Source organism: Eptatretus burgeri, chromosome 4, assembly GCF_056783735.1.
Source record: "Eptatretus burgeri isolate ZD-2024b chromosome 4, Ebu_testis_v1, whole genome shotgun sequence".
Taxonomy (NCBI): Eukaryota; Metazoa; Chordata; class Myxini; order Myxiniformes; family Myxinidae; genus Eptatretus; species Eptatretus burgeri.
The window spans coordinates 43,242,796-43,265,605 of record NC_140964.1 but is presented as its reverse complement, the minus strand read 5'-3'; the positions used below and the strand labels follow the sequence as shown (position 1 = coordinate 43,265,605).

Here is a 22,810-nt window from a genome sequence, read left to right as displayed (position 1 = left end):
CGTTGCTGCGTAGGCATGGCTGCGTAGGCCGGTGCGCGGCCGGCCGACGATGACGTCACGGGCCGTGCCGGTTTCATGGCAGCGAATGTCATGGCAAGCAAAGACAGGGAGGTAAACTTGATTTTAATTTGGATTTTAATTAACTCTGTGTGTGGAAGTGTGGTTGTCGCGAGAACGCTAGAGCGAAGGAACGGCCTGTGTGGTTGTTGGTTCTGGCGCACGGTTTAAATTTTTTTGGTTTTTTGTTCGCACCTCCGGGCACGCACGAGTTAGTATATATAAATTCCAAAACAAAAAACAAACAGAAAGAAACAATTCCTGATCCCGGAAGCTATAATGCGTTCCTTTAAGTTTTCTCTTTTTTTTTTCCATTTCGTTGGACAATATTGTGCTTGATTCGATTGAGCGAATGAGACTTGAGAAGCCGTGCGGAAGTTTCTTTTTTCATCGCAGATCGGAACCGGAAGTAGTTTTACCGGAGGGAAACATCCGGCCGAGGTTCTTCTTCTTCTTCGAAAAGCACGAATGAACTGGACGCGCAGTCGGCCGTTCTTTCACAGAAACCTCAGAAGGAAATCGTATGTTCGCATGTGCATTTCACACTCTCCTTTGCTTATTTAATACTGATGGGCAATGAAGATGAGTTGTATATTTGGGTGGAGTTTTGCTTTCATGAGGCGTTTTTCACTCGTTCAGCTGCTTTTAGTAACTAAATTATTTAATATATCGTCATTCGTCTCATCAATAAACTTAATTGACCGATGGTGAACCGAACTCTTCCTTTTCACCTCAATAACACCCATATATATATTATATAATTAACTCGTGGGTCACATTTGAGCCGTCACCTGTGAGGGAATCGAGTAAGAGTACCGACCCACAATGGCCTGCTTTTTTTTTTTTTCATTGTACATACGCGTCGTATTTAACTTGTTCATTTGTCATCCATTTCCAGAAGACTGTGTGTGCTCTGAAATGCACCAAGAGACCATTGGTGGTCGAATTTAACTCCAAAATGGAAATGTTTGAGCGATCCGAGACCTCAGAGGTGATTTGCTGTTCCGATTTATTTTATTTCTCCATCAGAACGAGGCTCATGGAAGAACAAGGCAGAAGTGACAGGATGATACAGCGAGGCAACATTTATTGGAACAACCAGCGACGGAATAATGTCCCGAAGCCTTCAATGGCCAGCATTTTGTGCACGTCTCCCATCGAAGTACTAACCTCGCTTTGATGTGACAGGATTGTGTGAAATGAAGTCAAATAATTGGTGTGGAAAAGGTGGAGTGGGGGAAGAAGTGGAAAGGTTGGTTCGAAGAGAAAGAGAGGTGGGAAGTGAGAGGTTTGAATCGTGTGCAAGGGTTTGTTAAATATTTGATCGCAAACCTAATTGGGGTGACTCCAAGGAGACATCTTTAATTCTGTAGCTTGGTCTTGAACTTGGCCTAACCAGGCTCTGGAATAATGGTCAGAGCGTCTGCTCAGAATCGAAGAGGTTAGCGGTTACATTCCGACTCTGGCCGAGTCATTCCAAAGACTTTATGGTATTTGCTGATTCCTTGCTTGACGCTCAGCATTTTTAGGAAAGAGCATGGAAAAACACCAGAGGGAGCAGAAAATTACTCTTTACTTGCCCTTCTGGGTGTGGAGAGAAAAGTGATGTCATTGCTCTGTTCGAGAGTACTCCTCAAACTTGCATCACTTGCTCTCATTTGAGCGACTGTGTTTCTCTGAAGTCAAGTCTGGTGTTGTTTCTTGTATTTGTATGCATGCTCCTTGTTCTAGCTCCTCCCAGAGCCTTCAACACTGTCAAAAGAAGTGCTCTGAGTAAGGCTTTGAACTTCCGCACCAATCTCTTAATGTTTTCCATGTACATGGTTGTCTCTCCCCAGGGGCTGCAACCAGCCATAGTTGAATGTCCACAGGATTTTTCCCACTCAGATGGAAATATTGAATAACTCGTTAGTCATGCAAGTTGGTAACTTATTTTATTCCCCCAGTCCCCCCCCACCCCCTTGCATGTTTTAACCCTTTTCCCCCTTCTGTGTGTCCAACTACCTCTTGAGAGAGTCTGTGTCGACAAAGATAGACTAAGTTAGACGAGACCGAGATCGTTTTATAATTTATAAGCATGCTTTATTTTCTGAATGGGACTTCTTTTTCATCACATTCATTCCTATAGTTGTTATCCCCCACGACGACGACAAGATCAGAGACGGGGGACACTAAAATGAGTTCTGTCCATCCGACTGACCGACCAACCGATCATCTGTCCATGTATTTTTGTGTACTTGATATTTCAAAAACCGTTGAACATTTGGCCTTCATATTGCAGATATTTATTCCTCTTTTGACATTATCTCAACCTGATTAGATCACAGCTGTGATTGGCTGAATCATGTTACCATGGCAACCATCTTGGTACCTTGGCTTGTGTACTCGATATTTCAAAAAAACATTCAAGATTTAGCTTTCATACAACACAGATCTATTCCTTAAACCACCCAAAAGGCGGGGGACCGAGAGTATTGGCTCCTTGTTATTGGTTCACGAAAAAAATATTTTCACGAAAAAAATAAGTGATTCGTTATTGGTGTGTGTCTGTCTGTCTGTCTGTCAGGGCGTCAGGGGTGTAAGTTCTGTCTGTTTGTCCCGAGCATAGCTCCGTGGGTTTTGATCCAATCCTGATAAAATTTTGGTGGGAGGTTTATATCATGATCTAGTTGTGTTTTCCTGAGAATGGGCATGGTGTGCCCATTATGGGCAGATCCACGCCCAAAAAACGTGTTTTTAGGGGGTAGCCGATTTCAATTTGCATCTTGTCCTCGGGGGTTTGTCGAATCTGACAGGGGTTTCGGTATTTGGTTAGCCCAATGGCACCTGCATAGCCGCACAGAGCTCAATTTTTCATTTTCATCACAATATTACGAACTTAGAAAATTGCGAATTTTGACATAAAAATCCATCTTCTCCGAGGGGATTTGTCGAATCTGGCAGGGGTTTGGGTATTTGGTTAGCCCAATGGCACCTGCATAGCCCCACGGAGCTCGATTTTTCATTTTTGTCCCAAGGTCAAGGTCACAAGGTCACAAACTTAGAAAATTGGAAATTTTGACATAAAAATCATACGACCGCCCAAACTTTGAGAGCTAGGATGACAATATTTTTTATACATAATCTTGAGGTCATTCCCTACCTAAAGTCTTAAAACCATTTTGCTCTATCTCGAACACCTTGCCCGTGGCGCCCCCTTCAAGTTTGTTTTTACGCTGATTTCATCAATGTCTGGATAATCCGAGGAGTGCGAAATGCCATATAGTCTATATGATGTTATATTGTTCTTGGAATGTTCCAGAGGAAGTTTTGCACCAAAGGTCATAATCCTTGACCTTTGACCTTTAAAGTTCACAAAGGTCAAATTTTCAAAGTTGTGGGGATCGAACCGGGTTTTCGACCTTCTTTGACGAACTAACTCCAATAAGCTATAGCACGTATCCTGTTTCCTTATTTTAATGTCCACAACATTGTTTTGTGACCTTTAAAGGTTATGCAAAGGTCAAATTTTGAAAGTTGTTGAATGAAACTGGGTTTTTGACATTTTGCAGCTAATAACCTGTCACTCGTACCACATCATGTTGATCACTTTAATAACTTAGTCAAACATTATCACATTGTTTCAGAAGTCAAGGATGAGACAATCTACATCATCAAATACCGCTCGTGAACCATCGTCGTCTTCAGACTTATTATTTTACTTGCTTCCTGACCTGGTTTATTTTATATATTTTATTAATCTTTATTATTTTCCTGTTCCTGTGTTATTGGGGATCAACCCGTAACCATTCATTCCAACTCTTTTCATCAGCTGTGACGACTTCACCTGCCATCATGCCAGCTGGCTGCTGTCAGCTTTACAACAACCCACCATGGCATTGTAGCTGAGGCCTTCTGCAGCTATGTGGGTCTGATCCAATCTGTCAACTTCCCGACCCGGATTTCTGCAGTTGGTACGTCCTCCCTCCTGGAGCTATTAATGATTGTTTCCATTGAACCTTTGCCCCATTTGCCCCCTCTGCCCATTTCCTGGTCTTAACTCGTATTTTCTGTGGCTCTAGTTAGAGATCGGGCTTTGAGGATGGCCTAGAGGTACGCGCACACGCCTCTATTCTGTCTAGTCTAGGTTCAAATCTTGACACCGCTATAAATTGTCATCCTAGTGTTTCACAGGCAGGTTGATTCGTCATTGTGTTTTCCGTGCCTCGAATTGACGTTAAACTGGGCGTCCCGTCTGCCGCCACTTGGTGGATGTTGAAGATTCATGGTGTCCTTTGTGAAGAGTCGGTGAGTTGTTGCCGGCACCATGGCCAAATTCCAAATTCCTGCCCTAACTACTTCTGGGAAGTTGATTGCACTCCCTTCCACTAGATGACGAGAAGAATGCAAAAACAGACCAAACCCACGATTGGCTATTGAGCTTGCTTCCATTTATATGGATGGGACTCTGTCATTGCTTCAGATATCAAATCTTTCCTGTTTTCAAACAGTCTGATCTTTGACCATCAGTTTGGATTGTGATGCAATCACTCAACTCTGGACATGCTTCTGCTCCGATCTCAGCAATAATTGAAGGTCCTCAATATCACACAAGAGGTTAAGCTCATCTCCGTGGACATATCTTGGGCATTTGACAGAATGGCATCCTGCTTTCCTTGCCAAGCAATCTGTCTGTGCCATGGAAGGCCGCCTTAATTCCTGGATTTTATGTAGTTAACGTGTAACCATCAATGGAACCCTCTCCCAAAGAGGCTCGAGTTCCCCAAGGCTTCGTCTTTTTCTATATCGATCTTAACACCACCTCTTGGATGCTCTAGAAAACCCCTGTTTTTCCCTTTTTGCAGATGAATCCACATTGTGCCTTGCAGTACCACCATCCCTTTTTCTCCACATCTCTCACTTTCACTTTCGCTGAATACCTTGTTGAGGCTCGTATGAGAGCTAACACACAATGCACATCAAGGGGGGCATGAGACAAGAGGGGCAGGAGTGGGAAGGACAAAACAGTGGGGAACAACAACATTAGATCTGTGGAAGGGAGAGGGATGGGGCGGGGAATGGGGAACATGGGGTATACAAGATGGACATCACAGGGACTTTCAGGAAGGAAAGCAGGGAATTTGAAGGAGGTGGGTTTGGGGTGGATTAACGGGGGTGGGGGGGGGAGAAAAGATCGAGGATTTGGATGGGGGACGATAAGAGGTGGTGGAGAACAGGTGTTATGAAGGCCTGGAGTGAAGAATGGGATTGAACAGAGTGAGGGAGTTTGTTCCAAAGGTCAGAAAAAAGAGGAATGAAAGAGTGAAGGTGAGCAGTGATTCATGATTTTGGTAGTTTTACCAGAAGGGGGTTGTTGGCGGACATTGAGCGCCCTGTGGAAATATGGTGGGAACAAATCTCAGACAGAGCAGGGTGAGGGGGGGGGGTGGGGGCGAGACTGGAGAGGAGACGGTAGAAGACAGAAAGACCACCGACCTGCCTGTGGTGAGAGAGTGAGAGGCTCAAAGACTCAGGCTCATAGCAGGAGACACAAACGATCCGAAATGCCATGGTTTCCACAGCGTTAAGCCGAGAAAGGTGAGATGCAGGAGCACCAGCCCAAAGGGGAGAACACCAGCCCAAGGAAGGACTTTGTACGACAGAGGATTCCCAGTCAGCGACTGGCTTCCGAGGCCAGGTTGGAAATGTGGCTTTCCCAGGAAAGATCATGACAAAAAGTGAGATCCAGAAGCTTTAAAGAAGGGACTTCTTCCAGAGGATTGTTGAGAAAGTGGATTGGGGGGGGGGGTGGTCCAAACAGTCCTTTCGGAGAGACATAGTGAGAGTGTGGGATTTGTCAGGATTGAAATACATGTTCCACGTGTTGGACCAGTTTGTGATTTTACCCAGATCTGCAGAGAGCGAAGAAGCTGCTGCTTGCCAGTCTGAGGGATGACAGATGGTGTGGCAGAGGGTGGAGTAATCAGCAAAGAGATAAAGAGGATTTTCCAGAGATTCGGAGAGATCATTGATGAAAACCAGAAAAAGAACAGGGCACAGAACGCTGCTTGAGGAACTCCAGCCTGGACAGTAAGATGGGATGAAAGAACTCAATTTAGGGCCACACGTTGACTGTGACAGGAGAGGAAGTCTGTGAGCCATGATTCGAGATGGCCTTGGATACCATAGAAAGAGAGTTTGGTGAGCAGGGCAGGGTGCCAGACCGTGACAAAAGCGGCAATATGTCTAGGGATATGGCTCTGATTTCATGTCCAGCATTGAGGACCTCCATCCATTGTTGGGAGAGCGGAAGCAGCATATCCAGGGTAGAGTGACCTGGATCCAAATTGATGATCGGAAATCAGGCCATTGATGAAGAGGAAGGAATTAATGTCAGAAGCGATTATGGATTCCATAACCTTGCTGATGATTGGGAGAAGGCTGATTGGTCTGTAGTTGCAGGGATCTGTTTTTGCACCTTTTTTGTGCATGGCAGTAATGTTTGCTGATTTCCAAGTGGATGGTCGGTGACCTTGATCAAATGAGAGGGTGAATAGGACAGAGAGAAGGTGAGCAAGAGCAGAGGAGCAGGTTTTTAGGACATGTGGGCTGATGCCGTCTGGACCGGTTGCAGAATCTGAGTTGAGGTTTGACAGCAAACTCTCCAATTTGTCAGAGGAAAAGGACACAGAGTCCAGGGACAGCTGGATGCGACTGGTTAAGGTTTGTACAGAAAGCGATGAGTTTCGGACACAAGATTTCCATGCAAACACCGAGTTTAGGCATTCAGCCTTTTCACGTGCGGTATCAGCAGTGCGGCCATTTGAGGTAATGGGAGGGGATGGAGGGGGAACATACACCAGAAACAGATTTGATTAAATGCCACCAGGATTTGGAGGAGGGAGAGAGGTTTGAGAGTTCAGACTTGAGCTGAGAAAGATGTTGTTTTCTGGCTCTCCTGAGGGTAGATACACACTTGTTCCGAGCTTTATGGAAGAAACTGAGATTACCTTCATTTGGGTTTGCTTTCCATGAGGCAAAGGCAAGTTGTTTCAGGACAACTGCCTCGCCACAAGCTTCAGTGAACCATGGGCGGGAGGAAGGGAAGGACAACTGAAGACGAGAGGGATAAATCTGTGCATGAGGGTGAGCAAGTTTCTTTGAAAGAATTCCCAAGATGAGTTGATGTTGGAGAAAGTAGCGATGGGAGACCAGTCTAGAAGTTTGATGGCTGCTTGGAGACCTTGCCAGCCAGCCTGAGTGAAGTGCCAGACTCGACGGCGCTGACGTGGTTCTCTGATAACAGCCAGAGAGATGTCCACTTTGATAAGCACGTGGTCAGAAGAACCGATTGGAGCAGAGGAAGAACAGCAGATATTTCCAGGGAAATTTGTCAAAATCAGATCCATAAGAGATAGAGTACCATTGGTTGAGATCCGGGTCGGGATATTGACCAATTGAGTCAGTCCCAATGAGTCTCAGCTTTTGCTGAAGTGCCATGACAGGTGAGAGAGGTACCCACACTTAGCCAACTGGCATGATGACAATTGAAGTCACCACATATGAGGAAGAGAGAGTTTGGATGAGAAGATAGAAGTTGGTCCATGTGTTCGGATAGTGAGGTGTAAATGGAGTCATCACTGTTTGGTGGACGGTACAGTACACATATAAACATGAGGTGGGAGTGGAAGCCGTAGCCTGAGGTATTCCTGGGGGTGTGGGGAAGTGAGGGCAGTGCATGGAGAGTGAGGAATAGAGTCTTTCATGAAGAGAGCAACTCCTCCACGAGGACGAGGCTCAGGTCTGTCATACCGGAGGAGGGAGTAACCAGGGAGAGATACTTGGGAGTCAGACACATCTTGGGGAGGAAAGTTTCTGTTTGGCAGATTATGTCTGGTTTGTCAGTGGTAACCTGTATGGAAGGATCTGTAAGGTTTGAGCGAAGGCCCTGGATATTTGAGGTCCACACTGTTAAAGAAGAGGGAGGGAGGAGGCTTTGGGTGCAGGGGATGGGAGGGGAGTGGGAGGGTAAGAGGAGGGGGAGAGGTAAGGAGAGTTGTTGAAGGAGTGTGGGGGAATGAAGAATAGCTTGGGGAGGGGGCCGGATGAGGAGGATTAAAGGCACTATTGTGCTGGGGGATAGGCGGGGGGCAAGAGAGGGGTAGAAGGAAGTTGAGGATTTGAGGATGTGGAACGATGAGATGGAGGTGAGAGGCTAGGGGAAGGAAGCAGCTTTGTGGATGTGGGGGGGGACTTTTAGAAGGGTGAGTGAGAGGGGAGGGTTGAGGGAGAAAGGTGAGGGTGAGTTTTTGAAAAAGGTGAGAGGGAAGCTTGGAGGAAGAAGAGTGTGATGGTTGCTTTGAGGGGGGCATGGGGGTGAGAGGGGTGAGTTGGCACTGTAGTTGGAAAAAAAGAATGGTTGATGGAAAGCGAACACTCTTAGCAAACTGGTGTTTTTATTTTTCGGTCAGCAATGTGATTTAGGACATTTATTGATGGATGCAATAAAGGTGAATTAAGAGAATGGAGAGAAGAAACATGAACCATTGGATTTTTTTAGGCAAGGTATGAGGGAAAGGTTGAATTGAGAGCCTGTTGAGATAGAAAAAGAGTAGTGCATTATGATACAGTAATGAGAACCACACCTGTGAAAGAGGAAGATGAAGCATGACAAGAGACCTTTTTTATCCCCCGCCGCGTGGCGGAAAGGGGATATTGTTGTCACCCAGGTCGTCCGGCTGTCCGTCCGTCCGTCCGAGCGTCAACATTTATAGCTGTGAGTGCGATAACTCATAAACTGTTCGCCATGTGGGGGTCATGAGGTGGGGGTAGCTCACGGAGTGGGCGCAATCGTTCAGGATCGGGCTTAATCGTGCCGTCGGCTATTGTGTAGCCGAGAAGATCAATTGACTTTGCCGAGAATACGCATTTGTCGTAGTTGAGAGTGAGATTATATTTTCTAGCAATGCTCAAGAATCTGTCCAGATTCGTATCATGTCCCCCCCGATCCTTACCGCACACCGTGACATTGTCCACGTAAACAAAAGTGTCTTTGAGGTTTTCATCCGAGATGATGTCGTCCATAACTCGTTGGAAGCAAGCTACTCCATTAGTGATACCGAACGGGATCTTCTTAAATTGATAGAGGCGTCTACCTGCCTCGAACGCGGTATAATATTTGTCTTCCTCTCGAATGGGAATTTGATGATAGGCGCTTCGCAAATCGATGGTGCTGAATATTTTGTAGTTGGCCACGCGTTCGACCATCTCTTCTATGCGCGGCAAAGGGTAGGCATCGAGGTGGGTGAAGCGATTGACCGTTTGAGAGTAATCGACAACCATTCATTTCTTATGGTTCTGGTTGGTGGTCACCAATACCTGCGTGCGCCATGGCAAATCGCTCGGTTCTATAATACCTTCTTCCAGTTATCGCTTGGTCTCAGAAGTGATGAAGTTCATATCGGCGGTGGTATATCGTTGCGATTTGATCGCTATCGGTTTACAGTCCGGCGACAAGTTAGCAAACAGCAGGGGGGACGATACCTCTGCGGTGGTCAGAGCATTTAGAATTAGACGAGGTTTGTTTCCTCCAAAGGGTATTTCGACGCTCGTGTGCTGCTTGAGGACATTATGACCCAAAATTACATCTGCGCATAAATCACGAAGCACCAGTACCCTTACATCCCGATACGTGTAGCCTTTTACGTCCAGCTCAACATTGCACTACCCTCGTACGCTGGACTGTAGTGATGTGGAGGCCATGCATACCGTATTGTCTGTCGGGTGGATCTTCCATTTCCTGCCTTTCGCTAGTGAGCTGTTGACGAAACTTTCAGAGATACCGGTATCGATCAGCGCCTCGGCCATATGCCCGTTAATTCGTACGTTGATGATAACTTTGGATAGATTCCCCGGTGAAGCTGCTGTTACTTTCTTTTGTGAGTGGAGAGCCGCAGAAGTGGGTTTATTTCTTCTTAGAGTAGATTTGCATACCCTGGCATAATGCCCTTTCTTGTCACAGTTCATGCATGTGGCATCCCTGGCGGGGCATTTGTTACGGAGGTGTCTTTTATACCCACAAAAGAAACATTTACCAACCGAAGTAGTTGCCGAGGAGTTTGACGAGGTCTGGGTATCCGATTCCTCGGGTTTATCTCCATCCTCAGTGTCGGAGGTATCCCGGGGAGTTCTTTGAGTTTCCGCCATAGCTGCGTTCATTAGCAACACCGGTGTCCCATATGATTCAGATTGCTGCTGTGCCGCGTCCATAGCTCGGGTCTGGTCAGCTACCATTTCAAGATTGGGTTGTGCTTTTTCCAGTAAGCGTTGCCGAATGGGGGCTGACCTGAGCCCCTGGATGAAAGCCTCTCGGGTCGCTTCATCTCGATGTTCCTCGGCGGTTACAGCCCGGAAATTGCAGTCTTTGCCCAACTGCCTCAGAGCTTGCAGGAACTGATCGATTGTCTCACCGGCTTCTTGCCTGCATGTGTTGAGAAGATGTCTTGTGTATACCTCGTTATTGTGCTTCAAGTAGAGCACCCGCAGCACGTCGATCGCTGCGTCATAGGTGTCACACTCCGAGAATAGCCTGAATACACTTGGCGAGACATGGTTTACAAGTGTGGCCAGTTTGTCGGCTCCCTCTTCAATGATGGTCAGATAGTGTGAGAAGGAGCGGTACCAATGGGACCACTTCATTTCCGAGTCAGTAGCGTTGGGGTCTGCATCGAACCTCTCCAGCTTGTAGATCGTGTCCATAGTCGGTTGAGGCAGCCGAAGGGATCAAGTGAAATAAATTGAAGTGAATGCGAGAGAAAAACCTTCGGAGTATAAGGCTTTATTTCACTTGATTGAAGCCGTCTCTACAGACACAAAAGGAATACATGTGCAGTCGATCACCGCAAAATATATCAGCAATTAGCCAGCATAAGCACGTAGTCCGGTATACTCTCAATTCTCAACATTCAACAAACACCAAGTGAACCACCGCCGTAAATGACAATGCCCCAGGGACAATCCCACCGACCGCGCGGCATCTCGGTTTTATCTGTCCCGTGTGCGAGCTGCGCGACACATGATCGCGCGTCACTTCATCCTTTATTTCATCACAGTGGCCGGATCCAAGATGGCTGACTGGTGCGGCCATCTTGAAAAAAAATGTTTTTTTGTAAAAATGGAAAACTGCTTATCTGATTTCAATAATTTTTCAATGGCGGTTGATTTTGGGCGTGGCCGGATCCAAGATGGCCGATAATCTTGAAAACAAGATGGCCGACAGGCGGCCATCTTGAAAAAAATGTTTTTTGTAATAAATGGAAAATCGCTTATCTGATTTCAATTATTTTTCAATGGCGGTTGATTTTGGCATGGCCGGATCCAAGATGGCTGACTGCGGCGGCCATCTTGAAAACAAGATGGCCGACGGGCGGTCATCTTGAATAAAATGTTTTTTGTAATAAATGGAAAATCGCTTATCTGATTTCAATTATTTTTCAATGGCGGGGGATTCCCCATCTCTGATGGTATATTTTTCTATATATCAATACTGATCTATATATTAATACTGAAGGACTAATTTTGTGCTCCTCCTAGTGGTCCCGTCACGTTTTTCTCGGTATGTGACCTGGACTGAAAGAAACTTCGTACCTGTAAGAGTGCATCGCACATAGTGGCAATCGTCAACCTTCAACTCTGAAGCAGAATAAACACTTTTTGTACAATAAATCCTTATCATTGGCGGAAACAAACACAGACAGCGAGTTCTGATTCCACGGCTGAAACTGGCACCATCGGACGAAGTATTGCCCTTCACACTAAAGAGAACACAATTCCCTGTCTGGCTTGCATACTGCATGACCATTAACAAGGCGCAAGGACAAACATTTCATAGAGTGGGAATATACAGGTAGTCGTCGACTTACGACCATGATTGGTTCTGGCCGATCGGTTGTAAGTCGATTTGGTCGTAAGTCGGGCAACCTTTATTTACTTATTTATTTATTTGGTTATTTATTTGTTCTTTATATTATATTGTATAATGATACAATAGTCATACTGTATTTTATTAACATTTTCTTTGTTCAAGTCAAACACTGCACGACAGTACAATTGGTTTAATACGGTACTGTATTTGCAAAAACATTCAAAAATACAAAAAATGCAAAACATGTTATTGGTCACTCATGCTTGGCTGTGGATCGTCAATGTTATCTGCTAGGGCAGCGCTCGAGGCATCCGGAGTTGCTTTTTTCGTAAACATGGCGAGCTTTGTTTGAATGGTTTGTTTCTTTTTCTCCTCGTAAATTTCATGATACGGGCGAAAAACATCGTGTGCCATCCGTTCAATCCTTGCAAAGCGTTCAATATTTGGGTCCATTTTCTCAAAATGTGAAAGAACTTTATTTAATAAAGATAAACCTCTGATAATTTCTTTGTGGTGAATTTCCTTTCTGGCTCCTCCTCCTCCTCTTCTTTTTCCGCTTCTACTCTCATTTCTTCTTCCGCCACTCTTTCTTCTTCCAATCGATTAGCTCTTCATTTGTAAGTTCTCCGGATTCTTGGTCAAGCAACTCCTCGACATCTTCCACTTCACACTCCAAAGAAAGGTCTATTGCCAGTTTTAGTATTTTTTCCCGAACCTTTTCGAGTTCATGTTCATACAAAACAAAAAAAATACAAAAAACGGATCGTTTCAATGCCGGCTTCCCATCATGCAATCGCCTGCGCTTGGGCGGTTTGCAAAACACGGAACGGATCTCGCAAGCAGCATCCCACGGAGCGATCGTTTCAACTCTGACTTCCCATCATGCAATCGCCCGCACTTGGGCGGTTTGCAAAACACGGAACGGATCACGCACGCAGCGTCCCGCGGGGCTGGCGCGGTTCCCGAAATAATTTCGTCTGTCTCATTTGGCTCATTAATGAAATAGACTTCTAGCCTTCGTCTGCACAGTAAAAAGGTTTAAAGGTGTCCGTTTTTGGATCTGATCTTCCATCCAAACATGCAGCAATTTCTCCATTTCGTGGATGGGCCCGGTCCGTTGCGTCATTATAACTGGTCGATCGCATGGGTGCAGAACCTTTCACAGCTTCACGAATCCTTTCTTTATCTTTCAAAATCGTCGACGCAGGCGAGTGTGATAACTTAAGATCACGTGCGATCGCATTCACTTCCTTTCCTCCTTCATACTCATACTGTTTGATCACCTGCATTTTCGTGGCGAGATCAATAGCCTTTCTATCCTTGTTGGCAGTTTGAGGAGTAGAGAAAGATAATTTCCTCTTGCTGGACAGCTTGGGGATGGTATCTTGAGACATCTTGAGAGCACGCTAACACGCTAGCAATGGCGGGCGCTGGGGTGGAAACTGAGTAGTCTGAGTGGGCGGAGGCGTGGAGTATTCTGGTCGTAAAGTCGTAAAGTTTGTCGTGGTCGTAAAGTCGAACAGTCGTAAGTCACATAGGTCGTAAGTCGACGACTACCTGTACTTACCATCTCCAGTTTTTTTTGCATGGACAACTGTACGTCGCGTTCTCGAGAGCCAGAAGTTTTGACACGGTGTACGTCAAAGTAGACACGTGCACAAATCAGGGGACTTCTTCACAAGGAGTAGTGTACACCAAAAATGTCATGTACAAGGACGTTTTGTAGGCCTAATTAGGTAAGGCCATGGAGTACATCGACTGGGATCCGGTTCTTACAAGAGCTGCCACTGGTTGTCATATTGGGCTCATGGAATGGAATCCGTCTGTGACGGGGTTTCGGCTAGTTATTATTATTATTTTTTTTTTTGAGAGAGAGCTTTCATCAGATTTGATAATGGGAAGGTTGTAGAAAAAATTGTGAGGTGAATGGTGAATTTAGATCGGTAAACGCAGAGGGTGGAAACGGATCGCGTGGTTACGGGAGAAGCACATGGTTTTGGGAGGTGTATCGTCAAGAGTGAATTTATTTATTTATTTTAAATAAGGATTGTGTAACATTCGGAAAAAGGAAGGTTGAAGTAAAATTGTGGAGGTGTATGGTGAATTTGGAACGGTAAACGTAGATTGAAGCTGTTGGGTCGATAAAAAGTATCGACCCAACAGCGCAGTCCAGATATGGTTGAGATCTACAACAATCTCCAGTCCTCATACTTAGAGAATGGCAAGCCGCTTGAAGACGAAAAAGACATAGGAGAGCTCACACAGTTTCTCATGCAGTACCTCGCAGGTAGAGAGCCTTCTGCATCTTATCGGTGCATGTCGCTCGGGTGACTGGGAAGGTTATTTGGCTGCACTAGAGAACGTCATCAAGTATTTCTTTGCACACGATCATCTGAATTATGCGTGCTTCATGCCAGTCCATCTTGCTCAAATAAACGCTCTGGAACAGGATGACCCTGCCTGTGGGCCTGCACTTTGGACTTCTCTGTCAAGAGCCCACCACTCTCAACGATAACTGCAGTACACCGAGAGACGGGCTTGGAGGAACGTAATGTGCGAATTCCCCTGTAAGCAGGATGAGAATCACTTGCCCACAGGTGATGCTCTACTCCCTCACAGATTCCTTGAACATCGGCCTCTTTGTCCACCATCATTGCACGTACAGTTTTACGCCTCAACTCCCTGACCAGCTCAGCTCCGCCATTTAGCCTGGCCCTGCGACTAGTTAATGGTATCCAGTGTCACTTGAGACAAAATTCTTCCTCGCCTGATGGTGAGTTCTAGGACATTTACCGGCAACATCAAGGATGGTGGTCTTGAAGGCACTCCATAACTCTTCAGGATTCCTCAAAGCACCGAGACCCCCCCCCCCCAAAATCCTCATTCAGCCTGTTCTCAAACTCCTTAGCCACCCACTCATCCTTGAGTTTACCAGCATCCAGCCTAGGCTGAGAAGGTACCATTCTCCTGGATTTAAGTTGCAACTTCAGAGTTGCAACCACAAGCCTGTGGTTGATAATGAGGAACTGATCACTCTCGAAGACCCTGCAGTTCTGGATCATCCTCCAGTGAATATCAACGAGCACATGGTCAACCTCCTTTGCCCCACCACCACAATTGGAATACCAAGTCCACCGATGAGCCTGAGGGCACTGAAACTGTGAGCCAGCCACCCTAAGTCCATGACTTATTGCAAAATCAAAGAAATTAGTGCTATTCTGGTTCACAGTTCCAGACCCATGGGGACCAACACATGTCTCATAACCATCCCTATCAGCTCCAGCCGATGCATTGAAATTCCCCAAGACGAGGAGAGTATATCGCATGAGGCACTGATCAACCACAGACTGAGCGTGGCAACCACAGACCAGGGAAGCGACACCCAAAGAGTGACGAATCCTTCGTTTCATAATACGCTCGTTAACCTGTTACCTCAATTATGTTTGGAGTCAGCTTATTGGACACAGCAACAGCAACTCCTTGAGCATGATAATCATCAGAGCAGCCAGACCAATAGTACATGTAATCACCTGTCATGATCTCGCCGCAATTCGGTCTCCGAACCTCAGAGAGTGCTGCAATAACAATGTCCAAATGCTTGAGCTCAGATGCTAACAGAGACAGGTGATCATCCTCTCTTAGGGATAGGACATTCCAGGCACCCACCCAAAGGGACCACCTCAAGTTAACCCAAGGAGACTGCCATCTGGTGGATGACACCTCAGCACCACACCGACTCGCACTACCGCAATCTAACCCAGGATGGTTACCTCGTGGTTTTCCCCCTGTCATCAAAGATTGGGGATCCCGAAGGCTTTGCCCCATTCCCGTCATCAGGTGAGCTGCCCTGTGAAGGGCAGCTGCACAGGAGGTACTCCCACGGAGTGAGTTTTCAATTTTCTTTGGGTTTTTCTTATGTCTTGTGGAGTGAAGGGTTCTACGGTGGCTGGAGTCAAAATCTTGCCACCATACTAAAAAAAATGACCCAACTGCAGGAGGACGTCCTCAGACACAGTTGGGCACTCAATTATGGATGGCCTTTGGCTCACAAGGAGCTCCTCTGCCCTTTGACAGGTTTTGTTTTTAATCCTGCTGGGTGTCCATATCCAAACACCCTCCTCACCAGAAAATCTGGTGGGGGAGTTGGTTTATGCCTAAATCACATTTGGCACGGCGGCCGTAGGGTCTACAAAATCTATGGCCACTAGCAATTATAGGGCGGCCGCAGTATTTCCACGGTCACACAATGTAGCAGTCACATACAGTATGTTGTTTGTTTTTTTCGGGGAGCCGCACGGCATATTTATAAATTGTGGAGACCGAAAACGTGGGGGTGCCGTACGGTCTTTGATTTGATGTCGCACGGTGACCTTAGGGTGTCCCTGCAGCGGCCATATTATTTTCAAGGCAGACGCAAGGTGACCGCAGGGGGGCCCTTAGGCGAACGTGTGGCCAGACGGATGGTAACGAGCGGGCTCTTTTTTTTTTCTTCTTCTTTTTTTACCAGTTCTTTTTTTTCGGCTTGTCGAATTGCTACGGCCAATGTAGAAATGAAAAAAGTTATAACTCCGTGCTATAATTCCACGGCGACCCCTACGGCCTGTAAAATATAGCCATACGGCGTAGGGCCACCCTGAGGCCACCTCAGAAACTCTGCGGCCGCCGCACGTTTCTGTCAATTCAGGGGGGGTACGGCCGCCGTATCCGAGCCGTAGAGCAAATGTGACTTAGGCCTTAGTCACTAACAACCCGACCATGAAACATGTTAGTACAGGTTTACAGGGTACTTGTTGCAAGTCACAGATCTTATCTGGCCTGACCTGACAATAGCGATGGATCTCGTAGTCATGGGGAATATGTATTTTAAATTTCAACTTGATCGGACGAATAGTCTGGCAGCCAGAATTATTTAGTATTTTGAATCTGGGTTCAGGGATTGAAATCGTAGTTGGTGCATGTATGTTTAACCTCCGCCATCGAAGATCGGAGGTTACTGTTTTCACCCGTTTGTTTGTTTGTTTGTGAACAGTATTATGGAAAAACTCCGCGACTGATTGACAAAACTTGGTGGGGGGGATTAGGTATGGTCCAAGGATCATGCCATTAGATTTTGGACTTGGTCCAAAATCCAATATGGCCGCTATGGCGGCCATTTTGAAAAAATATTTGAATTTTTTTTTTTTTTGCATTTCTACATGTTTTAAGTGATTTCCAACCCCCCCACCCCCTCCCCCCAAAAAAAAATTGTTAGAGAAAAAAAAAAATTTGCAACTTTTTTTCAACAAAATTTCGATATATATATATATATTTTTGCATTTCTACATATTATAAGTGATTTCCAACAAAAAACATGCCAAAATTATAATTGTGGCTGATTTTGGAACTTCAGGTGGATATACCCACATAAAATCAATTTCTGTCTCAAGGAATCTAGTTATGACGAATTAATTGAGTATGTAAAAGTTAAAAGTAAAAGGGAAAGTTGCAAACTATAACTCTGAGCACTGTTGAAGTCAAATTGAATGAATAGGATATCAGGTTCACTTGAGTGACCTAGCAGTATTGGCGGCGGAGGTTTTGCTCTCTACCGAGTGCTCCCCCTCTAGTTAATGATGTAATAATTTGGACGGAGGCATATCTGGAAATATGGCAACGTCAAAGAGTGCCCTTCTCCTTTTAAAAGAATTAACATCACAAATTTCTTTCTCTGTTGCGGGGTATCAGTACAACGAATTTGGGTTTGGAGCATGATGATCATAATCAAAATCAACTTTGCTTGGTGGAAATCTTTTTTAACAATGGACCTATTCCAATAAATAATTCATTAAATTCATCCACTCTTTCTTGTGTATTATTTGTCATGACCCCATTATAATTCATTCTAATGTTCGTCATCTTTCCTTTTCTTATTTGTCAGAGTATTTATTATAGACGAGGTTGTATTTATATTTGATTTATCTTGAAATCATTTTTTCATGATATTTCAGTTTTACTTTACGTGTTAATGCATTGACTTTGTTTCTAAAGTTTTAATATATTTAAATTCGTTAAATCTCGGCTAATGCAAAAATACTTTATAAAGTCTATTTTATACCTTACTAGCAAATACAACTCGTCACTTCGCTGGCGGGAATGTGAATTGGGAGGGGAGGGATAGAGGAGGGAGGGAGAGAGAGGGGAGCTAGGAGGGGTGGAAGAGCTAGGAGGGGTGAGGAAGGGGAGATGGGGAGAGCGATGCCGCACCAAATGGTGCTATACACTCTGGGGGGGGGGGTGGAACAAAGAGAATGGGGAGAGAGGAGGAGGCGGAGTAGGTTTGGGAGGAGGTAAGTATGAGGGGAGGTGTTCTCTATTTGCGTTAGGTAGTGGGACTTGTGGAGGAAGGGGGGGATGGTGGCGCGTGTAGTACAGGATTGAACGAAATGGCGTTTATCAAAACAACATGGAGACTGCTGGGAGATGTCCAAAATGAGAATGGGAGTAGAGGGGAGGGGGTAAGCATGAGGGGAGTTGAAGGGAAGGCAGCATGATGGGAAAGGAAGGCAGCTTGAGGTGAAGTGAGAGCAAGGGAAGGCAGCGTGAGGGCAAGGGAAGGCAGCATGAGGTGAAGGGAAGGCAGCGTGATGGGAAGGGAAAGGCAGCATGAGGAGAAGGGAAGGCAGTGTGATGGGAAGGGAAGGCAGAGTGAGGGCAAGGGAAGGCATGGTGGGGGCAAGAGAAGGCAGCGTGAGAGCAAGGGAAGGCAGGGTGAGGATGAGGGCAAGGGAAGGCAGGATGAGGATGAGGGCAGAGTGAGGGAGAGGAAAGCCAGCGTAAGGGCAAAGGAATGCAGCATAAGGGAAAGGGAAGGCACCCTGAAGGGAAGAGAATCTAAGGCAGTGTGCGGGTGGTCAGAGAACTCCCCAATGCCCATTCAAAGAATGTCCCAATGTACTGTTGCGAATTCGCGCCCGCCGGCGTGTGGACGGCCACGTAACTCGAATCGTGGCACGTCGCCCACCGGACGGACAATTCTGTCGTGTCCCTCTCGGACCAACGCCGGGAGCTAGTCATGGGTGAGCCTTTCAACCTCACCACAATCGTGCCAATCGGCCACCCGCGTAGGATAGGGTTGTTCGCCAAATTCGACCTACCTAAGTACCCACGTGGATGGTAAACCGGGCGATCGTACCTCGCCGCAGGTCGACTCCGGACACAAGCCGCTTGGGCAGCCCGTTCCGTACTATTGGGATAACCGAGTGGTGTTATCGTCGACCTGGACGGTTCAGATTAATTACCGGGATGTTGCACCCACTACGAACCCTTTACGTGAACCAAGATGGAGGGTCAATAAAGAAAAGACGAAGCGAAACGGGCACAGTTCAACAAGCAAGCATTTTATTTCCCGGCACACGGAAAGCACGTATATACAGCCATACAGAATCAAAATGCACAAAAAGCAATCAAAACAAAAGTAACAATGCAGCGCCACAACCGAATACGCGTACACAGCAATGCCAACCCTCCCGATTTCATCGGGAGGCTTCCGAAAATTCACCCAAACTCCCGCCCTTACGATCACTATCCTTATCCTCCCGAAATTTTGATATTTTTGCACTGTTCACTAATCAGAATGTACTAGTATGAGAATTGAATGAAAAGCATCGTCTGCTACGTATAGCATGTGGTAACTCCATAACGTTCGCTGCTTCCAAATTGTACGTAAAAAATTGCAAATTCAAATGAGGAGCAGCGAAACATTGGGTCTGGATCTCGCTTATGCGATCATGCACTGAGATTTAGTGCATGCGGTTTGTGTGCAATACAGTGCATGCGGTATGTGTGCAATACAGTGCATGCGGTATGTGTGCAATACAGTGCATGCGGTATGTGTGCAATACAGTGCATGCGGTATGTGTGCAATACAGTGCATGCGGTATGTGTGCAATACAGTGCATGCGGTATGTGTGCAATACAGTGCATGCGGTATGTGTGCAATACAGTGCATGCGGTATGTGTGCAATACAGTGCATGCGGTATGTATGCACAGTGTATATGCATGCGGTATGTGTGCAATACAGTGCATGCGGTATGTATGCACAGTGTATATGCATGCGATACGCTCACTGTATGCAGCTGGGCCCCGTACCAGCCGGGCGGTCGGGACCACCGTGCGGTGTTTAATTTAACAGCCGCTAGAGTTCTACGAGTCGCGCTGCAGCTGTGGAACATCGACTTCGAAGTTACCGATGCTTCAAGCCCTCGATGTTGATTACGAAATGGCAGAAAAGAAGCTTACGAAGACCAAGAAATGGTCTCAGAAGTACAAGACCGAATACATTCTCCAATACCCGTGTATTTGAAAGACTGAAAGAGGAATTCATCATGCGTATTGTACAGTATGCAGCGTTGATATTTCAGTTGAGCACGGAGGTCGCGATGATATTCGGAAGCACGTTGGAAGCAAACGGCACACAGACATTGCAAAGGAGAGATCTTCGAGCACGAGTACCGGTACACTTCTGAATTATTTCACCAAACAAGGGACAAGCGAGGAAGAGGATGTTACCCGAGCGGAACTTCTCTTTAGTGGATTTATTGTGGAACATAACTTGCCCATATCAGTCTCAGATCATGCTGGACCTCTATTTCAAAAGATGTTTCCAGATTCAAAAGTTGCTTCAAAGTATGGATGTGCAAGAACAAAAACTTGCAAGATGTGCAAGATGTGCAAGAACAAAAAAAATAAAAAAATAAAAAAAAAAAAAACAAGAACAAAAAGCAAGAAAAAAAAAAAAGAAAAAAAAAAAAAGAACAAGAACAAAGAAGAAAAAAAGAACACTGGTCAACAATTTTTTACTTTCTGAATGTTGTCTAGATTTCTACAAGTGAATTAGGGTATTCGGGCACTGCTGAATCAGGAAATGGCATCCGTTTCTCTCCATCAGGTCAGGTTTTTGTGCTAAGTTGATTTGAAAAAATCAGATCTTGTGACAAAATCAATTACATTTTTGTGGCATTATCAGCTGATTTTTGTCAACACATATCATCCTAAACATGTTTTTAAGAAAAAAAAATGTTTTGCCAACAACATTTATTGATTACATGATAGAAACATCGATTACTGTCATCTGAATGGTGGGCATTGATAAAGGTAAGTACAAGTAAATTGCATGTTGCGTCACCACTGTTCAAACTTCAGGGCTTGAACTTCCGTTTCTTCGAACTCCTGGAATGTTCAGCGGCAGGGAGGTCTCTCTTCAGATTCCAACAGTAGTCAGCCATCATGACTGCGTCCCAGCGACCCTGATACCTGGTCTCCATCTCCTTCATGTCCTGATGGAATCTCTCCCCCTGCTCGTCACTCATTGAACCCAGGTTCTCAGGAAACCGGTTCATATGTGAAAATAGGTAGTGCATCTTGATGCTCATGTTGCAGCCCAGGTTTCTGAAAGCAGTCAGCATGTTGTTGACAAGTTCTGCGTAGTTTCTGGCCTTATTGTTACCAAGAAAGTTCTTCACTACCAAAACAAATGTCTTCCACGCTTCCAGTTCCACTTCGTTCATTGAGTTTTTGAACTCTGGATCTCTGATGAGCTGACGGATCTGAGAACCATCAAAGATGCCAGCTTTCAACTTCTCCATGGTCAATCCTGGAAAAGCCTGGCACAAGTAAGTGAAGCAGTCACCATCTTTGTCCAGAGCCTTGGTGAACTGCTTGATTAAGCCGAGCTTGATGTGCAGCGGTGGGAAGAGTATTCTGTCTCTGTCCACCAGAGGGTCGTTGATGACGTTTCTTTCTTTGCATGGCACCAATTCCTCCCGCACAGGCCAGTCCTTCTTCGTGTAATGCTGAGCACGGTCCCTACTATCCCACATGCACAGAAAACATGGGTACTTGGTGAAGCCAGACTGTTGTCCCAACAAAAAGTTCACCATCTTCAGGTCAACACAAATAAACCACTTATGCTGATCATAACCAATTTTCTCCAGCACGTACTTCACCGCTTCATACTTCTCCTTCAGTGTAGTCGAGTGAGCGATGGGTACAGAGGGAAACTGGTTGCCGTTGTGTAGCAGAACACATTTCAGTGATCGCTTGCTGCTGTCAATGAACAGTCTCCAATCTTTGGGTTCGTACTGTGGCACTCCAAGCTTGAGCAGAAGCGCATGTCATAAATTGGCGCATGTAGGTATTGTACATTCTTCAGAGTTCGTTATTTCAAGAAATACAACTTTTTTGTATCACATTATTACAAAATCTGCCCCATTAACTTTAGTTTTGATCCACGAACTTTATGCTTTGCCTCACCAATTTTTGGAAGATTTTGAGGTTTTATGACTTCAAACTGATCCCTTTTCGACATAATCACCCAGAACTATCGTACCTGAATACTTCTTGTCATATTATTTCCAATCAAAACAATTAATTGACATGACATTTTACCCCCACCAACTTCTTCTAAAATGCTCCACACATGCGTACATGTGAACAAAAATGTAAAAAACGACATGTGGCCATATCTCAAAAACTTGACCTGATTGAACAAAACTAATGTGAGTTTTGGATTCAGCGCATCAGATTCGTCCTAAATCAGCTTAAAAATGCAGACAACAAATTTGTTGTTGACCAGTGTAATTGGTGAGTTGTCAAATGTTACTGCTTCATCTATTGCCGATATTGCTAGACTAGCTCCATTTAGCCTAGCTACAGACGGTAGCAATGACAGTGGTGAGGCCCAGCTATATCCTGTCCTGATTTCGTACTATGACAACAGTGCTGGGATTGTGAAGCAAGGTTTGCTAAGTTTGCCTGCATGCAAACAAGATTCCATTGGAGAAAACATTTCCAAACTGCTTGATCATGAGTTC

At 45.5% G+C, this 22,810-nt stretch overlaps 1 protein-coding gene across 7 annotated transcripts in view; it reads left to right on the top strand.

Annotated features, from left to right (window-relative positions):
• The first annotated feature begins 436 nt into the window (after positions 1–436).
• Positions 437–22,810, top strand: part of LOC147027913 (uncharacterized) — a 75,720-nt gene continuing 53,346 nt past the window's right edge. For all 7 annotated transcript variants that reach the window (XM_085877721.1, XM_085877724.1, XM_085877722.1 and 4 more), the window contains exons 1-2: positions 437–578; positions 3,869–4,010. The gene's annotated coding sequence lies outside the window, so the exon portion shown is untranslated. The remainder of the gene's footprint in view (positions 579–3,868; positions 4,011–22,810) is intronic.